Below are 19,245 nucleotides of genomic sequence, written 5' to 3'. Positions count from 1 at the left end.
CCGTCAACGGATACCATTTCCCTAGCTGGCTCATCCAGTTCTTGTGGGTCCTTGCTAAGCCTCACAGAAGATAATGCCTCAATTGAAATTCTTGATTTGGGAGAGGAAATTGATTTTTCAGTGGAGGCTCAAATGCAAACGCAAGGCCCACGGACACGCTCACGCAATGCAGGAAGAGGAAAAACGCAAGGCGGAGGGCAAGAAGAAAGCTCGCCAAAGGAGCCGCAAGTGCCAAAAAAGAAATGGTTCAAAAAGAAAACCAGCAAGCAATAATTGACGCAAGCACAATAGTCAATTTATCGGATGTGACGTTGACCAATGCAGAAGAACAAATTCTAAAATTAGGGTTACATTTCTGCCCCGAAAGCTCTTTCAATTATACTAACACGAGAGCTGATGTCTACCTCTACATAAGAAAATTAAAACTACAAAAAAATGTTTGCTATCAAATCAAAATCTAATGTCATCACAATGGATTCGAATAAAAAAGCTACTAGTGAGTTGAGTCCAGATCTAGTGCCTGCCAATGATGCGAGAACACTCATCACCCTATGTAATCTCAGCAAAACTATTCCGATAACTGAAGATCTTAATGCAGACGTTCCTCACACCCAAAGGGAACTGCGCGAAATTGATGTTCCTCAGAAAGGTGCTGGTGAAAGTCCCTTTAAACCCAAAAGTAAATTTGTCCCCGTCATGCCGAAGGATGCGGTGGACATTTATCATGACTGCATTGTGGAAGACCTGAAAAAATTAAATAAAAAATTCCACTCAACAAAGGACACGTCCAACTTTCCAACCAAGGAATACCACAATTTAATGAATAAATTGTCTAAAAATCAAGAAATCATTGTTTGTCCCTCAGACAAGGGAGGGAATATTGTGGTGTGGCAAAAGGATCAATACATTGCTGAAGCAAAACGCCAGTTAAACAACGAAAATTGCTATGTACTCAGCAACGGCGTTCAATACAAACAGGCCAAGGAGAGTATCAAGAAAATGCTGTTAGGCTACAAAAGAGATAGCCTAATCACCTCTACGGAATGCACTTTTTTATTGAAGGAGCATCCAGTCATTCCGCATATGTATCTGATTCCTAAAGTGCACAAGAAACAGACCCCAACTCCCGGGAGACCTATCATCTCCGCAATCAACAGTATGAGTGAAAATGTTTCAAGATACATAGATTTTTACCTACAAGAACATGTCCAGGGATTACCCAGTTACATTAAGGACACCGGTGACTTTTTAGTCAAATTGGAAGCCATACCATGGCAGAAGAACTGGTGTATAATAACCCTTGACATTGAATCATTATACACATGTATCGAACACCGTACTGGCATTGAAGGGATCAAACACTTCTTGGGACGTAAGTCTTGTGCGTATTATAGCCACAACAAAATGATTTCCGATTTAGTATTGTGGTGTTTAAACAATAACTTTTTCTTGTTTGGGAAAGATATATGGAGGCAAATACGGGGTGTAGCCATGGGTTCCTGCTTCTCTCCCAGCTACGCGTGCTTGCACGTGGGGCTGTCGGAGGAGCAGGAACTTCCTGGCGTTGCTGGTTTTGAACATGTCAAATATTGGATGCGTTTCATTGACGACATTTTTTGTGTGTGGGAGGGTGACATCAGCAGTGCCAAGATTTTTGTTGATGCACTTAACAAGAATCACTTCAACTTATTTTTCACTTCTAGTGTTAGCGATCACACTGCTGAATTTCTTGATGTGTCTATTCGTATCACCAATGACCAAATTGTTACTGCTCTCCATAGAAAGTCCACGGCTGGAAATAGCATCCTCCATGCCAGCAGTGGTCACCCCAAACATGTTATTATGAGCATCCCGTTGGGGGAACTGCTACGCCTTAAACGTATATGTAACACCCAGGCGAAATTTGAGGAAGGGGCGTCTGCAATGTTTGCAAGATTAGAGGCAAGAGGATATAGCAAATCCTGTCTTGCCACTGCATTAAGAAAGAGCGAGGAAAGAACTAGAGACTCTTTATTAGTGCCTAAACCCCTTGAGAGTGATACAACCTCTAATCCTAGCAGACTCATAACAACTTACAGCCAACAGCACCGCAAAATTAAATCCATTGTAAACAAACACTGGCCAGTCCTAAAAACGGATGCAGTGCTGCGTGATTTAACCCCTGATAAGCCTACTATTACATTTAGGCGGGCGTTCAGTATGCGCAGCAAATTATCACGACCCAGCCCTGAATTACCCATAATTGATCAGTGGTTTGGGAGAAAGGGCTTTCACAAATGTTCCTCCTGTCGGGAGTGCAAGTTTGGACAGAACACCACTCCTTACCGCACTCCGTTTTCTGATATCAATTTTCCTATTCAAGGCAATTACAACTGCCGCACGGAGTTTGCGGTATATGTCCTAACCTGCACATGTGGCCTACGTTACGTGGGCAGCACCGGAGCACAGGTGCATGTCAGGATACTGCAGCACCTTAGAGCTATAGTTAACCACGATGGAGCATATCCAGTGGCGCGTCACTTCAACAGCAGACATAATAGGGATTTATCATGTCTTACCTATTATGTTATTGACGCGGTGGCTCCCCTGAGACGTGGAGGAGACCGCAAAAAACTATTGCGCCGGTTGGAAACACAATACATCATCAAGCTCGACAGCAAACAACCAAATGGGTTGAATGCAACGGAGGACTTGCACAACTTTCTGTAGGAGCATTCATTTTTGTACATATACTCTGCACAATAATGTATATAGTGGTTAGAACGTGAGCACACTAAATTGAATTGTATATAGTGTGTGTATATATATGAAATCCTGGATAACAGCACCTATTTTTAGGTATTCTGTAGTCCTGTCTTCTTAAAGGTCTGGCTGTTTTAGTTTTTTAAACAGCTCAGTTTTTTAAACAAACACTTGGAACTTTATCTTTTTCTCTTCATGGTGATTCATTTACACTGGTATTTAATTCAGCACTTTTATCAATTTTTTGGGATACACAAGATTTTGATGTAAATATTTCCTATATACACATGATTTGGACATATGAATAATGTATAGATGTACATATACTTTGTCATATATAGGAATTCGGGACTATGCTATGTATATAATTGTATAGGACACTTGGGTGCTGTTTTTGGTATTTTAAGTCATTTATGTGACGATACAAACAACAAATGACAGTGCAAATGCCGTGATTTATATGAATTACTATATGTTGCTTTGACTTGCATTTATATGAAATGAGATGTATCTTTATTTGCATTCATGCACATTATTAATTTTTGCTTAACCGTTAACAATGGTTAATATCGCATTCAGGCGGTTATTTTTTGATTCCGTTAACAAAGTGACACGGTTGAGACAATCAGCTGACTAATAATGAAACAATTTGTATGCGGCAATATGTGAGCCACATTTTGCCAACTATGTTTCGCAGTTATTTTTCTGTGTGCATTCAAGCGGGTATTTTAAAGTCTCTAGTCAAACTGATATGACAATACCATAGGTTTGCAAAGAGGGACTCTTGTAAATATGTGCAATGCATTAACAAAACAGTCTTTTATTAGTAATGCAACAATGTGATATACAACATGGCGCTATTTTGTACTGTGCCTTCAACTAAAAGGCTCTGTTGTTTTAAATATTTTATCACGTGACTCACGTTTGGAGGTGGGACCCGGAGGGTGTGTCTGCACTGCTAATGATTTAAAAAGTTTCCACTTTGTGCAATGTGGTGTGTGAACAAGACTACGCCAGTAGTCGAAACGTTGCATTTTGGAAGGCACAAGAACTGAATAAAACATCTTGCCTGGAAAGCGTGGGGTCTGTCTCTTCATTCGCCGCTGTGCCGTGGAGGTTTGAAGATTCTGTGCTAATATATATATATATATATATATATATATATATCACAATCCACCTCCAGTGATAACTGAAAGATGGAGCCACAAGCGAGGACTAGAAAGAGAGGTTCTTTATTTGCTAGCAGGTGAGGCGTTATGCATTTCGGCGTGAGCCTTCCTCAGACTCCCCTGCTTAACTGAAAGTTCATACACCCAGCAGTTAAAGTCTCTGCAGCTCTTTCTAATTGATAGGAATATATATATATATATATATATATATATATATATATATATATATATATATATATATATATATATATATATATATATACCTACTGGCGATAGCCAGTAGGTATATATAGTTAGGATTTTTTCCCTATGGGATTTCTGAAAATTCTATGTCTAATAACTTTGGCGTTTGTGGACGGAATTGGCTGAAATTTTCAGGAAAATGGCACATTTTGTTTCTGAGCAGCTCCTGGAAATTTGGGGGGGGTTCGTCAAGGGGGGGCCGAGAAAAAAGGGGGGTCCCAAAACGCGTTTTTCCCATGTTAATTTCCATAGGGCGGTTGGACTCACTTTTAGCCCGAACGGCTGAATGGATTTCCACGAAACTTGGCAAAATTGTAGGGACTGTTAGCCCGATGTGCCTTTGCTAGGTCTCAATATATGTGCTTCAGTGAATTTTGAGAAATTAACATTTAAAACAAGATATATATCTGTAACAGCGCTCCGGGCTGCGCTCCGGTCCGCTTACTTTTCGCGTATCGGAACTTTGCGAAGCGAAGCTGATTGGCTCTCCGGTGTCTGTCAACATTCTAAACAGTCCGGCGCGGCCGCCATCTTGTCTCTCGGTAGGATCGAGAGACAAGAGGAGGCCAAAACAAAGGGGGAAATGAAGGAAAGGGGGCAAGGTAGACCCCTTCTGATCCCCTAGGATTGATGAGGGGATATTATAGAGTCACGCTGGGCCCAAAAAAAAAAAAAAAAATTCCGATTTTTTCGCCATAGAGACGCTTCTTGGTACGCGAACCGGGCAGCTAACCGGGAAGCTAACTGGCAGTGTAACGGGAGTCTGACGAGTAGCTGATTGGCTGTCAACATTGTAAACAGTCCGGAGCGGCCGCCATCTTGTCTCTCGGTAGGATCGAGAGACAAGAGGAGGTCAAAACAAAGGGGGAAATGAAGGAAAGGGGCAAGGTAGACCCCTTCTGACCCCCTAGGATTGATGAGGGGATATTATAGAGCCACGCTGGGCCCAAAAAAAAAAAAAAAAAAAAAATCTGTTTTTTTCGCCGTAGAGACGCGTCTTGGTACGCGAACCGGGCAGCTAACCGGGCAGCTAACCGGCAGTGTAACGGGAGTCTGAGGAGAAGCTGATTGGCTGTTATCATTGTAAACAGTCTGGAGCGGCCGCCATCTTGTCTCTCTGTGGGATCGAGAGACAAGAGGTGGAAAAAAAAAAAGGTGTAAATGAATGAAAGGGGTAAGGCAACCCCCTCCTGAACCCCTAGGATTGATGAGGGGGCTATTAAAGTTCCCTGGGGGGTGAAAAAAAAATTGCGATTTTTCGCGGTAAAGGTGCTTCCTGGTACGTTAACCGGGCAGCTAACCGGCAGCGTAACGGGAGTCCGACATATTGTGTTTTTTGAACGTTTATGATATGTGCACGTGTGGATTTTGTCTAATTAAGGTTAAAAAAATATATATATATCTTTAAGCGTGTTCTGGCGCTCTTACGTTTTGGGTTTGGTTTGCGATGCAGAGACGATACGTCACGGTTATGCGATGCATCATGAGGCGTCTCACGGGCTACGTGATACGTCACTTAATAAAGAATATATTTTACAGCTATAGATATTAGCTTTTAAAAAACCAATGAAATTCACAGAAAAAACCATAGGTTATAGACCATATATAGTTAGGAATTTGCATTTACAAAACCTTGAAAATTCACTGAAAAAACCATAGGTTATAGACCATATATAGTTAGGGATTAGCATTTAAAAAACCTTATTTTACTCGCACAAAACCATTGAAATTCCATATATAGTTAGATGCACTAACTATATATCGCGGACCCGCAATCCACTGCTAATGATGTCACATATTACATCATTCATGACATGGTCAGTGACATCACTGATGACATCACTGATGACATCTCAAATGACATCACTGATGACATCACTGATGACATCTCAAATGACATCACTGATGACATCACTGACATCTCATTTGACATTACTGATTACATCACTGATGATATCATTTATGTGATAATACATCTTCAGACTCTAATATAACCTTAGATACACTCAGTGTAAACAGGCACTCACAGACTGTCACACATCCATGGAGTTACCCACACACCTAGTCAGTCATGCAAAGAATCAATCCCACCTCCATTTCCTCAACTATACAGTTATACACACCTTACTTATTCAAACATATACTAACACATATTTACTCTCTTATACAATCCTTGATACAAGTTCACAATGATTCATACAGCCACTCTCACATTCACTGGCTCTTATGTTCAGTTATTTATATATGTCAACTCTCACATGGAGTGTGTTTTACATATGTACTTACTTTAACATGTAGAACTGAGATATCCATTCACTCACCAATATACTCATGCACACAGTCAACTGTCCATACAGCTGTTTCTACATGCACTTTTTAACCCATACACCTAGGGAATCAACTGCTCACACATCTATGCACAGAGTTATACACCTCCCAGCCACCCACACACATACTCAGTCTCCCATACAAATACTTGGGCAACCATTCAATAACCCATATAGTTAATGATATAGCTACTGATTTAAACATGCATCAGTTTACAGAAGAACATAAATAATGATTGCCAAATTAAGACACTTTAATCACTAACCCATGCACTCAGTGAGACATATTTAATCATTCTCTCATACAGTCAGTCATGCACCTACTAAATCCTTCATCCAGACACTTATACATCCACTCATTCTTCAATATGTAAGACATATTTTAACTTTACAGAAACATACAGTCACTGGGTGTTGTCATCAGTGATGTCATCAGTGATGTCATTTGAGATGTCATCAGTGATGTCATCAGTGATGTCACTGACCATGTCATGAATGATGTAATATGTGACATCATTAGCAGTGGATTGCGGGTCCGCGATATATAGTTAGTGCATCTAACTATATATGGAATTTCAATGGTTTTGTGCGACTAAAATAAGGTTTTTTAAATGCTAATCCCTAACTATATATGGTCTATAACCTATGGTTTTTTCAGTGAATATATATATATATATATATTCACTGAAAAAACCATAGGTTTCACACCAGTTATAGTTAGGAATTAGCATTTTAAAATCCTATTAAATTCACTGAAAAAACCATAGGTTTCACATCAGTTATAGTTAGCTGGAAATTTTACTGACATAAAACCATTGAAATTCCACGTTATAGTTAGTTGGACTCACTATAACTTGCGCGCCTGCAATGCACTGCTGATGACGTCACATATTACATCACTCATGACATGGTCAGTGACATCACTCTTATTCAGTCATATTTACAAAGTGACGCATCTAGGTAGATGCGTCACTTTGTAAGCCCCTGCGCCACATTATTCCTACGTCAGGTGGAATGTATGCAAAAGGGACGTATTGACGCAAGAAAGGGTCGTAGAGGTGACGCAGTGAAATCTATGAGATATCACTGCGTCACTTTTATGACGCTGTTGCGTCCAAATATTTTTTCACAGCAGGCGTGCAGGCCCTTTCACATGGGGCCTGGCCCCATGTGAAAGGATGCATTACTGGAGTTGCTTCATTTTTGAGACACACTCCAGCAATGCATCACTTTTGCGCTTACAGATACGTCTGAAATACTGGCGTATCTGTAAGAACTTCCAACATAATACGTCATAAATTTAATATGACGCATTAGTAGAAGACTGAAGGCCTCATTTATGAGGCCATGCGTCACTTTAACGCCACCGGAGCGTCACTTTTTGTGACGCACCGGTGCTGTAAAAAATGTACCTTATTCAGTCATATTTACAAAGTGACGCATCTAGGTAAATGCGTCCCTTTGTAAGCCCCTGCGCCATATTATTCCTACGTCAGGTGTAATGTATGCAAAAGGGACGTATTGACGCAAGAAAGGGTAGTAGAGGTGACGCAGTGAAATCTATGAGATATCACTCCGTCACTTTTATGACGCTGTTGCGTCCAAATATTATGCCTGTTTCACAGCAGGCGTGCAGGCCCTTTCACATGGGGCCTGGCCCCATGTGAAAGGAAAGAAAGTAAAAAGGAGGCCCCCTTATCTGTCAACTTTGGGACAGGGGAGATACATTGGAAACCAAAAAATGTCCCACAAATTTACCACTAAGTTGGTAAGGAGTGGAATAGTGGTACCTTATAAGTTTTTGATGTTTAGCAATACCAATCACACAATTCTATAAATTGCAAAGGGCTGAATTATAAAACATAGGCCAACTAATGTACTCATTAGAACACCAAGGGTTGCAAGCTTATATCACTATAGCACACCATGCATCATAAAAACAAAATACAAATTAGGAAACCAGAAAGTAGTTTTTTGGAAAAATATATATATACTTTGTATATTTATTCAGATGAAAAACATTTTATCACAGTGATAACAAATCGTTAAAAAACATACATGTAGTATGTTCAACATTTCATAAAAGACATTTAAAATCACATGAAGTAAACATTGGTTAAAAGTTCAAAAGAACATGGGTCGACGCGGCGTTTCGGTTACAGGCAAACAATAGACAACCTTCTTCAGGACCAAGTTCTAAAAGGAAACAGACAATTACTTTTTTGCAATTCCAATTTATCAGACAAAGTATTTTTCCAAAACAACACTATTGATTGGCTACATTCTTTGGTGGTTGGCGCTATTTACAAGATGGGTGGCGGTTGACACTATTGGTATTGCTAAAGTACATCACATATTGTTAATGGTACCATTTCATGGGTCCCAGTTTATATTTATGGGGAAGATTTCACTAATGTGGATATATTTGTTATTCAAGTCTTGGCTTTCAATTTACCTGTATTGTGTTAATAGCTTCCAGATAAATCCTGGAAAGCCGTGAGCCGGTTCTAGAATCCGGTCAGGAACTGTTATAAGTTCTCGCTGTTTTAACATACGCTTCAATCGTATCTATAAATGATAATAAAGTTTTGGATCAATGATTTGTGTGCTCTATTCTTACTTAGCAGTGATACATTAATATAGCACGTCACTACCTTAAGATTGTTTAAGAATGGACCTCGCTCTGGTAGTAGGAGCCACCGATATTGGACTTCAGGTATGCTGTAAATAAATACACCTATTACCATATTGCAATCAAAGGAGTGATTGTCAAATGTCAAATCGGTTTTTAGTTGGTTGTACTCACCCAGATTTAAATGACTGGCAGCTATATATTGTCACGAGCTTTTCAATAGGCTTGTATATCAGTTTTAGCGTTCATATCATGGTGGGGGTTATCCTGCCACTGTTTGATTCAGAAAGACATCAAACGTTTTGTTAAAATCCCAGTTTGTTTTATAACACGATTAAAATTTATGGTAAACGACCTCCCTATTAGTTTAGTCTTTAATATCAAGCTCCAAAAATTTTAACTAGGCAGGTATTCTAGCTGACTTATTGCCCCGATGTTTTAGTAACTCATATTTCTATATCTTTGTGTGGGGACATTTTTTCTCAAAGACAGCACCAGCGTCAGTATCGTGCCCAAACGGTTAAACAGCACGTCAGACTTCTAATTAAGTCTTTGTAGCGTGTGGACCGTATTTGATATTCAAGCACCGTGAAGGTCACTGCAGTGACTCTAGTGCGTTTGTGATTATGTTAACGCTAGGCATTTAAAGACCTCTCCGGTCTAGTTAGGTGAACCTTGGCCAAAAACGCAAATTATTCAAGCGCAAAACATCCGACATGGCGAGCGGATTCAATTAAGCGTGCGGCCGAGTATACCGGTAATAGAGTCGAGCACGCTATCCTTACCTTAGACTTAAAATTCGGCCTCCCTGCTCCTACTCCGTCAGCGAATTCCCAGGTCTCGTCAAGATGAAAGTATCAAGAGAGCGAGATATTTGCTCTATTTGTAGTACAAATATTGGGCGGTTATCCTCACGCTTCCTTATTGGTTAACATGATATCACCTGATCTCACATGTTTGTTTATAAACACTCGCAAGAGGTGTGTGGATTACCGCGGTTTGCTCGTTTTAGTAAAAGTGATTGACACGATACTATTTATTTTCATCATACCAATAGAAGATTGTTCATTGACGATGGATACGATTAATTGTTAACTCGCCGGTATTTTCCATGCAATGAAATGCAATGATGATAAGAAAACCGGCAAAAGAATCCCTGGTTATTATTGGTCAAAACAGTGTCATCTGACCTGTCGTGCTTGTATATAGACATATACCAGAGATATTTATCGCGATTCTCGCATTGTGGTCAGATGGATATGCAGGAATGATATGTATTATTGCAGGAATAGTGGGAATCTTTAAAGAAAGATTAATTCGATTTTCTGTCAAATCCCCAGGGATTTAGAAGTAGCGAAATGCTGGAATGTTAGGATACAGGATGAGGATTCTACGTTTGTTAACACCCCTCTTTACTCTTATCTACAGATCAGGGGGGTTCTAGTATTTAGTATATATAGGTAAGTTGGAGATTACATGACCAATCAGTATGCACGTTATATTATTGTATGCCGGGCTGTCATGTATGGCAAAAGAGATTGCATAAGCATTCAGTCTACACATTATATTATTATATACCGGGCTGACATCTATTGCACAAATATTAGTATTGTGTTGTTTATACAATTAGCCCCATCTTGCAGAAACCTTATTTTTACACAACGTGGCACGTATATGTTATACCTATTTATGATATTAAAGTAATATAGAATGTTTTGGAGTATGAGGTATTGTTATATAGCCCAGCATAATACCTAAAGATAGGTGGGAATTTTAGATGATACAACTTGAGTGTGACTTTAAGGGGTGTCATGGTACTACTTGTTGTTAAATTATCTTTTCCCAGTCTTCTCTACTGTTCAGACCGGCAAGGAACACTGTTACATCTGGACATGAAAAACTGCTCACGTCTTTTTCTCTTCTGGGTCAAGTTACCGCCTCTTGTGCCAAGGGTAACATGCTCAAGGCAGCACCAGCGAAGATCATTAATCTCGTGTTTCGCTGTCTTCCAGTGTTCGGTTAGGGGGGCACCGACTTTGTTTGTACGAAGAGCGGATCTATGCTCGTTCAGTCTAGTTCGAACTTCTCTTGAAGTTTCCCCTATATAGATTAGTTTACAGGGGCAGCTGATCAGGTAGATAACACTACTCGTTCTACAGTTCATAAAACGCGTTGGTTTCAGCACAGTGTCTTTAATGGTAACAGTATTTCCACGAATGATGTTTTTGCAATTGATACAACCTGAACAGGGAAAAGTACCTGTTGGCATAGGTGCATTATCAATGCAGGGTTGAATTGCTCTGTTGGTTTCCCTGTATGTATGAACCAAGCTATTTCTGATGGTTCTGTTCCTTCTATAGGAAAACATAGGTTTGGGTAGTCTGTTATGTTGTTTATCGGTGACTAGATGCCAATTCCTATTAATAATGTTTTTGAGTTTATTACTAATGGGATTGTAGTTTGTGAAAAAGATAATAGGCTGATTGGTGGACTCTCTCTTTTCTTTAGGTTGAAATAAGTTCTCCCGGTTATAATATTTGGCACGCTTGTATGAGTGTCTAATCAGACGCTTTGGGTATCCTCGTTCCAGGAATTTTGTTTTGAGAACGCTAGCATGTTTTTCAAAGTCTTGGGATGTTGTACAATTTCTCTTAAGTCTCAAAAATTGGCCGAATGGTATGTTGTTAACTTGACTCGGTGGATGATTACTTTTATGGTGAAGCATAGTATTTCTATCGGTGGATTTCGTGAAGAGTTCTACATTCAGTGTTCCATTGGTGTTTTTAATAATCAGATCAAGGAATTCACAGCTGTAGTTGTCTATATGGGAAGTGAACCTAAGGTTGTTATCACCAAGGTTGAGCCATGTAATGAACTCTCTGAGTGTCTCAATGGGCCCCGTCCAGATGAAAAAGACATCGTCTATGTAACGGGACCACATTGAGACATTTTCATAGAATGGAGACACTATATTAAAAATGTGATGTTCTTCAAAATTTGAGACGTACAGACATGCCAGAATGGGGGCACAGGTGGCCCCCATGCTGGTCCCCTTGGTCTGTCTAAACAATTGTTTATTAAATAAGAATAGATTATTCTTCAGAACCACAGAAATGCAGTCAATGATGAACTGTTCATGGGCTGTAAGGTCCCTATCTTCTTGATTGAGCATGGCGGTGACAACTTCTATTGTGGCATTTTGGGGAATGTTGGTATATAATGATTCAATATCTAGTGTGACTAGAAATTGAGAATGGGGGTCGAAGGCAAGGCCTTGTATTTTTTGGATAATGTCTGTGGTATCCTTCGTGTACGCTTTTTGTGTTGTGACCAAAGGTTGTAGAAAAACATCTGCGTACTTGCTAAGTGGTTCAGTCAGGGACCCGATACTAGAGACAATAGGCCTCATTGGGGGATTCTGAATGTCCTTATGGACTTTCGGGACCCCCGACTATAACACCAGAATGTTGAACTTATTGGCCAATAAAGAGCATTACAAGCTAGCACACATGGACGAATGGACATCTTTAAAGTTATTCATTTCCAATCTACTCAAGCATGCAAGAGATGACAATGTTATCTGTGAAGAGGAATTCTCGTTCCTCCTTAATCAGGATCCAATCATTCCAGCCCTTTATGGACTCCCGAAAGTCCCTAAGGACATTCAGAATCCCCCAATGAGGCCTATTGTCTCTAGTATCAGGTCCCTGACTGAACCAATTAGCAAGTACGCAGATGTTTTTCTACAACCTTTGGTCACAACACAAAAAGCATACACGAAGGATACCACAGACATTATCCAAAAAATAGAAGGCCTTGCCTTCGACCCCAATTCTCAATTTCTAGTCACACTAGATATTGAATCATTATATACCAACATTCCCCAAAATGCCACAATAGAAGTTGTCACCGCCATGCTCAATCAAGAAGATAGGGACCTTACAGCCCATGAACAGTTCATCATTGACTGCATTTCTGTGGTTCTGAAGAATAATCTATTCTTATTTAATAAACAATTGTTTAGACAGACCAAGGGGACCAGCATGGGGGCCACCTGTGCCCCCATTCTGGCATGTCTGTACGTCTCAAATTTTGAAGAACATCACATTTTTAATATAGTGTCTCCATTCTATGAAAATGTCTCAATGTGGTCCCGTTACATAGACGATGTCTTTTTCATCTGGACGGGGCCCATTGAGACACTCAGAGAGTTCATTACATGGCTCAACCTTGGTGATAACAACCTTAGGTTCACTTCCCATATAGACAACTACAGCTGTGAATTCCTTTATCTGATTATTAAAAACACCAATGGAACACTGAATGTAGAACTCTTCACGAAATCCACCGATAGAAATACTATGCTTCACCATAAAAGTAATCATCCACCGAGTCAAGTTAACAACATACCATTCGGCCAATTTTTGAGACTTAAGAGAAATTGTACAACATCCCAAGACTTTGAAAAACATGCTAGCGTTCTCAAAACAAAATTCCTGGAACGAGGATACCCAAAGCGTCTGATTAGACACTCATACAAGCGTGCCAAATATTATAACCGGGAGAACTTATTTCAACCTAAAGAAAAGAGAGAGACCACCAATCAGCCTATTATCTTTGTCACAAACTACAATCCCATTAGTAATAAACTCAAAAACATTATTAATAGGAATTGGCATCTAGTCACCGATAAACAACATAACAGACTACCCAAACCTATGTTTCCCATAGAAGGAACAGAACCATCAGAAATAGCTTGGTTCATACATACAGGGAAACCAACAGAGCAATTCAACCCTGCATTGATAATGCACCTATGCCAACAGGTACTTTTCCCTGTTCAGGTTGTATCAATTGCAAAAACATAATTCGTGGAAATACTGTTACCATTAAAGACACTGTGCTGAAACCAACGAGTTTTATGAACTGTAGAACGAGTAGTGTTATCTACCTGATCAGCTGCCCCTGTAAACTAATCTATATAGGGGAAACTTCGAGAGAAGTTCGAACTAGACTGAATGAGCATAGATCCGCTCTTCGTACAAACAAAGTCGGTGCCCCCCTAACCGAACACTGGAAGACAGCGAAACACGAGATTAATGATCTTCGCTGGTGCTGCCCTGAGCATGTTACCCTTGGCACAAGAGGCGGTAACTTGACCCAGAAGAGAAAAAGACGTGAGCAGTTTTTCATGTCCAGATGTAACAGTGTTCGTGCCGGTCTGAACAGTAGAGAAGACTGGGAAAAGATAATTTAACAACAAGTAGTACCATGACACCCCTTAAAGTCACACTCAAGTTGTATCATCTAAAATTCCCACATATCTTTAGGTATTATGCTGGGTTATATAACAATACCTCATACTCCAAAACATTCTATATTACTTTAATATCATAAATAGGTATAACATATACGTGCCACGTTGTGTAAAAATAAGGTTTCTGCAAGGTGGGGCTAATTGTATAAACAACACAATACTAATATTTGTGCAATAGATGTCAGCCCGGTATATAATAATATAATGTGCAGACTGAATGCTTATGCAATCTCTTTTGCCATACATGACAGCCCGGCATACAATAATATAACGTGCATACTGATTGGTCATGTAATCTCCAACTTACCTATATATACTAAATACTAGAACCCCCCTGATCTGTAGATAAGAGTAAAGAGGGGTGTTAACAAACGTAGAATCCTCATCCTGTATCCTAACATTCCAGCGTTTCGCTACTTCTAAATCCCTGGGGATTTGACAGAAAATCGAATTAATCTTTATTTAAAGATTCCCACTATTCCTGCAATAATACATATCATTCCTGCATATCCATCTGACCACAATGCGAGAATCGCGATAAATATCTCTGGTATATGTCTATATACAAGCACGACAGGTCAGATGACACTGTTTTGACCAATAATAACCAGGGATTCTTTTGCCGGTTTTCTTATCATCATTGCATTTCATTGCATGGAAAATACCGGCGAGTTAACAATTAATCGTATCCATCGTCAATGAACAATCTTCTATTGGTATGATGAAAATAAATAGTATCGTGTCAATCACTTTTACTAAAACGAGCAAACCGCGGTAATCCACACACCTCTTGTGAGTGTTTATAAACAAACATGTGAGATCAGGTGATATCATGTTAACCAATAAGGAAGCGTGAGGGTAACCGCCCAATCAGCGGCCCTGTACTACAAATAGAGCAAATATCTCGCTCTCTTGATAGTTTCATCTTGACGAGACCCGGGAATTCGCTGACGGAGTAGGAGCAGGGAGGCCGAATTTTAAGTCCAAGGTAAGGATAGCGTGCTCGACTCTATTACCGGTATACTCGGCCGCACGCTTAATTGAATCCGCTCGCCATGTCGGATGTTTTGCGCTTGAATAATTTGCGTTTTCGGCCAAGGTTCACCTAACTAGACCGGAGAGGTCTTTAAATGCCTAGCGTTAACATAATCACAAACGCACTAGAGTCACTGCAGTGACCTTCACGGTGCTTGAATATCAAATACGGTCCACATGCTACAAAGACTTAATTAGAAGTCTGACGTGCTGTTTAACCGTTTGGGCACGATACTGACGCTGGTGCTGTCTTTGAGAAAAAATTTCCCCACACAAAGATATAGAAATATGAGTTACTAAAACATCGGGGCAATAAGTCAGCTAGAATACCTGCCTAGTTAAAATTTTTGAAGCTTGATATTAAAGACTAAACAAACAGGGAGGTCGTTTACCATAAATTTTAATCGTGTTATAAAACAAACTGGGATTTTAACAAAACGTTTGATGTCTTTCTGAATCAAACAGTGGCAGGATAACCCCCACCATGATATGAACGCTAAAACTGATATACAAGCCTATTGAAAAGCTCGTGACAATATATAGCTGCCAGTCATTTAAATCTGGGTGAGTACAACTAACTAAAAACCGATTTGACATTTGACAATCACTCCTTTGATTGCAATATGGTAATAGGTGTATTTATTTACAGCATACCTGAAGTCCAATATCGGTGGCTCCTACTACCAGAGCAAGGTCCATTCTTAAACAATCTTAAGGTAGTGACGTGCTATATTAATGTATCACTGCTAAGTAAGAATAGAGCACACAAATCATTGATCCAAAACTTTATTATCATTTATAGATACGATTGAAGCGTATGTTAAAACAGCAAGAACTTATAACAGTTCCTGACCGGATTCTAGAACCGGCTCACGGCTTTCCAGGATTTATCTGGAAGCTATTAACACAATACAGGTAAATTGAAAGCCAAGACTTGAATAACAAATATATCCACATTAGTGAAATCTTCCCCCTAAATATAAACTGGGACCAATGAAATGGTACCATTAACAATATGTGATGTACTTTAGCAATACCAATAGTGTCAACTGCCACCCATCTTGTAAATAGCGCCAACCACCAAAGAATGTAGCCAATCAATAGTGTTGTTTTGGAAAAATACTTTGTCTGATAAATTGGAATTGCAAAAAAGTAATTGTCTGTTTCCTTTTAGAACTTGGTCCTGAAGAAGGTTGTCTATTGTTTGCCTGTAACCGAAACGCCGCGTCGACCCATGTTCTTTTGAACTTTTAACCAATGTTTACTTCATGTGATTTTAAATGTCTTTTATGAAATGTTGAACATACTACATGTATGTTTTTTAACGATTTGTTATCACTGTGATAAAATGTTTTTCATCTGAATAAATATACAAAGTATATATATATATTTTTCCAAAAAAACTACTTTCTGGTTTCCTAATTTGTATTTTGTTTTTATGATGCATGGTGTGCTATAGTGATATAAGCTTGCAACCCTTGGTGTTCTAATGAGTACATTAGTTGGCCTATGTTTTATAATTCAGCCCTTTGCAATTTATAGAATTGTGTGATTGGTATTGCTAAACATCAAAAACTTATAAGGTACCACTATTCCACTCCTTACCAACTTAGTGGTAAATTTGTGGGACATTTTTTGGTTTCCCATGTGAAAGGATACATTGCTGGAGTTGCTTCATTTTTGAGACACACTCCAGCAATGTATCACTTTTGCGCTTACAAATACGTCTGAAATACTGACGTATCTGTAAGAACTTCCAACATAATACGTCATAAATTTAATATGACGCATGAGTAGAAGACTGAAGGCCTCATTTATGAAGCCATGCGCCACTTTAACGCCACCCGAGCGTCACTTTTTGTGACGCACCAGTGCTGTAAAAAATGCACCTTATTCATTCATATTTACAAAGTGAAGCATCTAGGTGGATGTGTCACTTTGTAAGCCCCTGCGCCACATTATTCTTACGTCAGGTGTAATGTATGCAAAAGGGACGTATTGACGCAAGAAAGGGTCGTAGAGGTGACGCAGTGAAATCTATGCGATATCACTGCGTCACTTTTATGACGCTGTTGCTTCCAAATATTATGCCTGTTTCACAGCAGGCGTGCAGGCCCTTTCACATGGGGCCTGGCCCCATGTGAAAGGATGCATTCCTGGAGTTGCTTCATTTTTGAGACACACTCCAGCAATGCATCACTTTTGCGCTTACAGATACGTCTGAAATACTGACGTATCTGTAAGAACTTCCAACATAATACGTCATAAATTTAATATGACGCATGAGTAGAAGACTGAAGGCCTCATTTATGAAGCCATGCGTCACTTTAACGCCACCGGAGCGTCACTTTTTTTTACACACCAGTGCTGTAAAAAATGCACCTTATTCTGTCATATTTACAAAGTGACGCATCTAGGTAGATGCGTCACTTTGTAAGCCCCTGCGCCACATTATTCCTACGTCAGGTGTAATGTATGCAAAAGGGACGTATTGACGCAAGAAAGGGTCGTAGAGGTGACACAGTGAATAAACTGGGTTTTCCCCATGCTTCGCTCCCCGGTCTGCTCCCTGGTGCGCGTACCGGGCGCTCCCCCCCTTTTTTTTGCCCCGCGGGACCCTATTATAGCCCCCAAATCAAACCTAGGGGGTCAGGGGGGTCTACCCTGCCCCCTTATAGTCATTTTCCCCCTTTTTTATGCCACCTCTTGTGTAACGATCCTACCGAGACACAAGATGGCGGCCACTCCAGACTGTGTCGAATGTTTACAGACACCCGTGAACCAATCAGCTTTCCGTGCGCAAGACGCGTTGCACGCCCGGTGCGCTCCCTGGTGCGCGTACCGGGGCGCGCCTATAGATATATATATTTTTTTGAACCTAAATTACTCAAAATCCACTGCAGCACATATCTTGAGACATAGCAAAGGCACATCGGGCTACCAGTCCCTACAATTTTGCCAAGTTTGGTGAAAATCCATTCAGCCGTTCGGGCTAAAAGTGAGTTCGACCGCCCTATGGAAATTAACATGGGGAAAACACATTTGGGACCCCCCTTTTATCTCGGCCCCCGCTTGACGAATCCCCCCCAAACTTTCTAGGACGGACCAGAGCTCCGCGAGGCAAATTTGAAGAAGTTTTCAGGCAGATTCGTCAACCGGCGTCAAAGTTATTCACAATAGAATTTTGAGATTTTGCATTGAAAAAAATCCTAACTATAACTACCTACTGGCGACTGCCAGTAGGTAATATATATATATATACATTTGCCTGCTCTTAGCCAGCGCTGTTGTGACGGGTGGAGCTAAAGAATGGGAGGAGGGAGGAGGAGTGCTAGTGCACTCCACTCTCTAAGTGGGCATATGTGTTTTGGCCGGCCGTCTCAGTCTGAAAAAAACAAATGCGCGCTTATGTTTTCTCCAGCCCAGCTGCACTGAGCTGCCGGGCAGGAGAACCGTTACAGACTCCCTGGTCTGAGCAGGGCGTCTTTTCTGCTTGCTCAGACCAATCCCCATGCTGATTGGCTAGGGACTCTGTCCCAGGGGCTGCTGGGACCAGCAGGCAGGAAGAGGAAAGGCGACGCAAGAAGACAGGACGCTGGAGTGGCCGGCGACAAAAGGTGCATTTTCTTTTTTCTTTTTATATTCAATCCCCACCCCTGTGATGCATCCGGCGTGACCCCACCCGCCCACCGCCCTTCATTCATGGGGGCCATTACTGGAGCCAAGGATTGATTGTGAGAAATGTAAAAAGAGTAATAAGTAAACACATGGAACATGAAA

This window comes from Lissotriton vulgaris, chromosome 2_1 (genome assembly GCF_964263255.1).
Source record: "Lissotriton vulgaris chromosome 2_1, aLisVul1.2, whole genome shotgun sequence".
Taxonomy (NCBI): domain Eukaryota; kingdom Metazoa; phylum Chordata; class Amphibia; order Caudata; family Salamandridae; genus Lissotriton; species Lissotriton vulgaris.
This window is presented reverse-complemented; position numbering follows the sequence as displayed.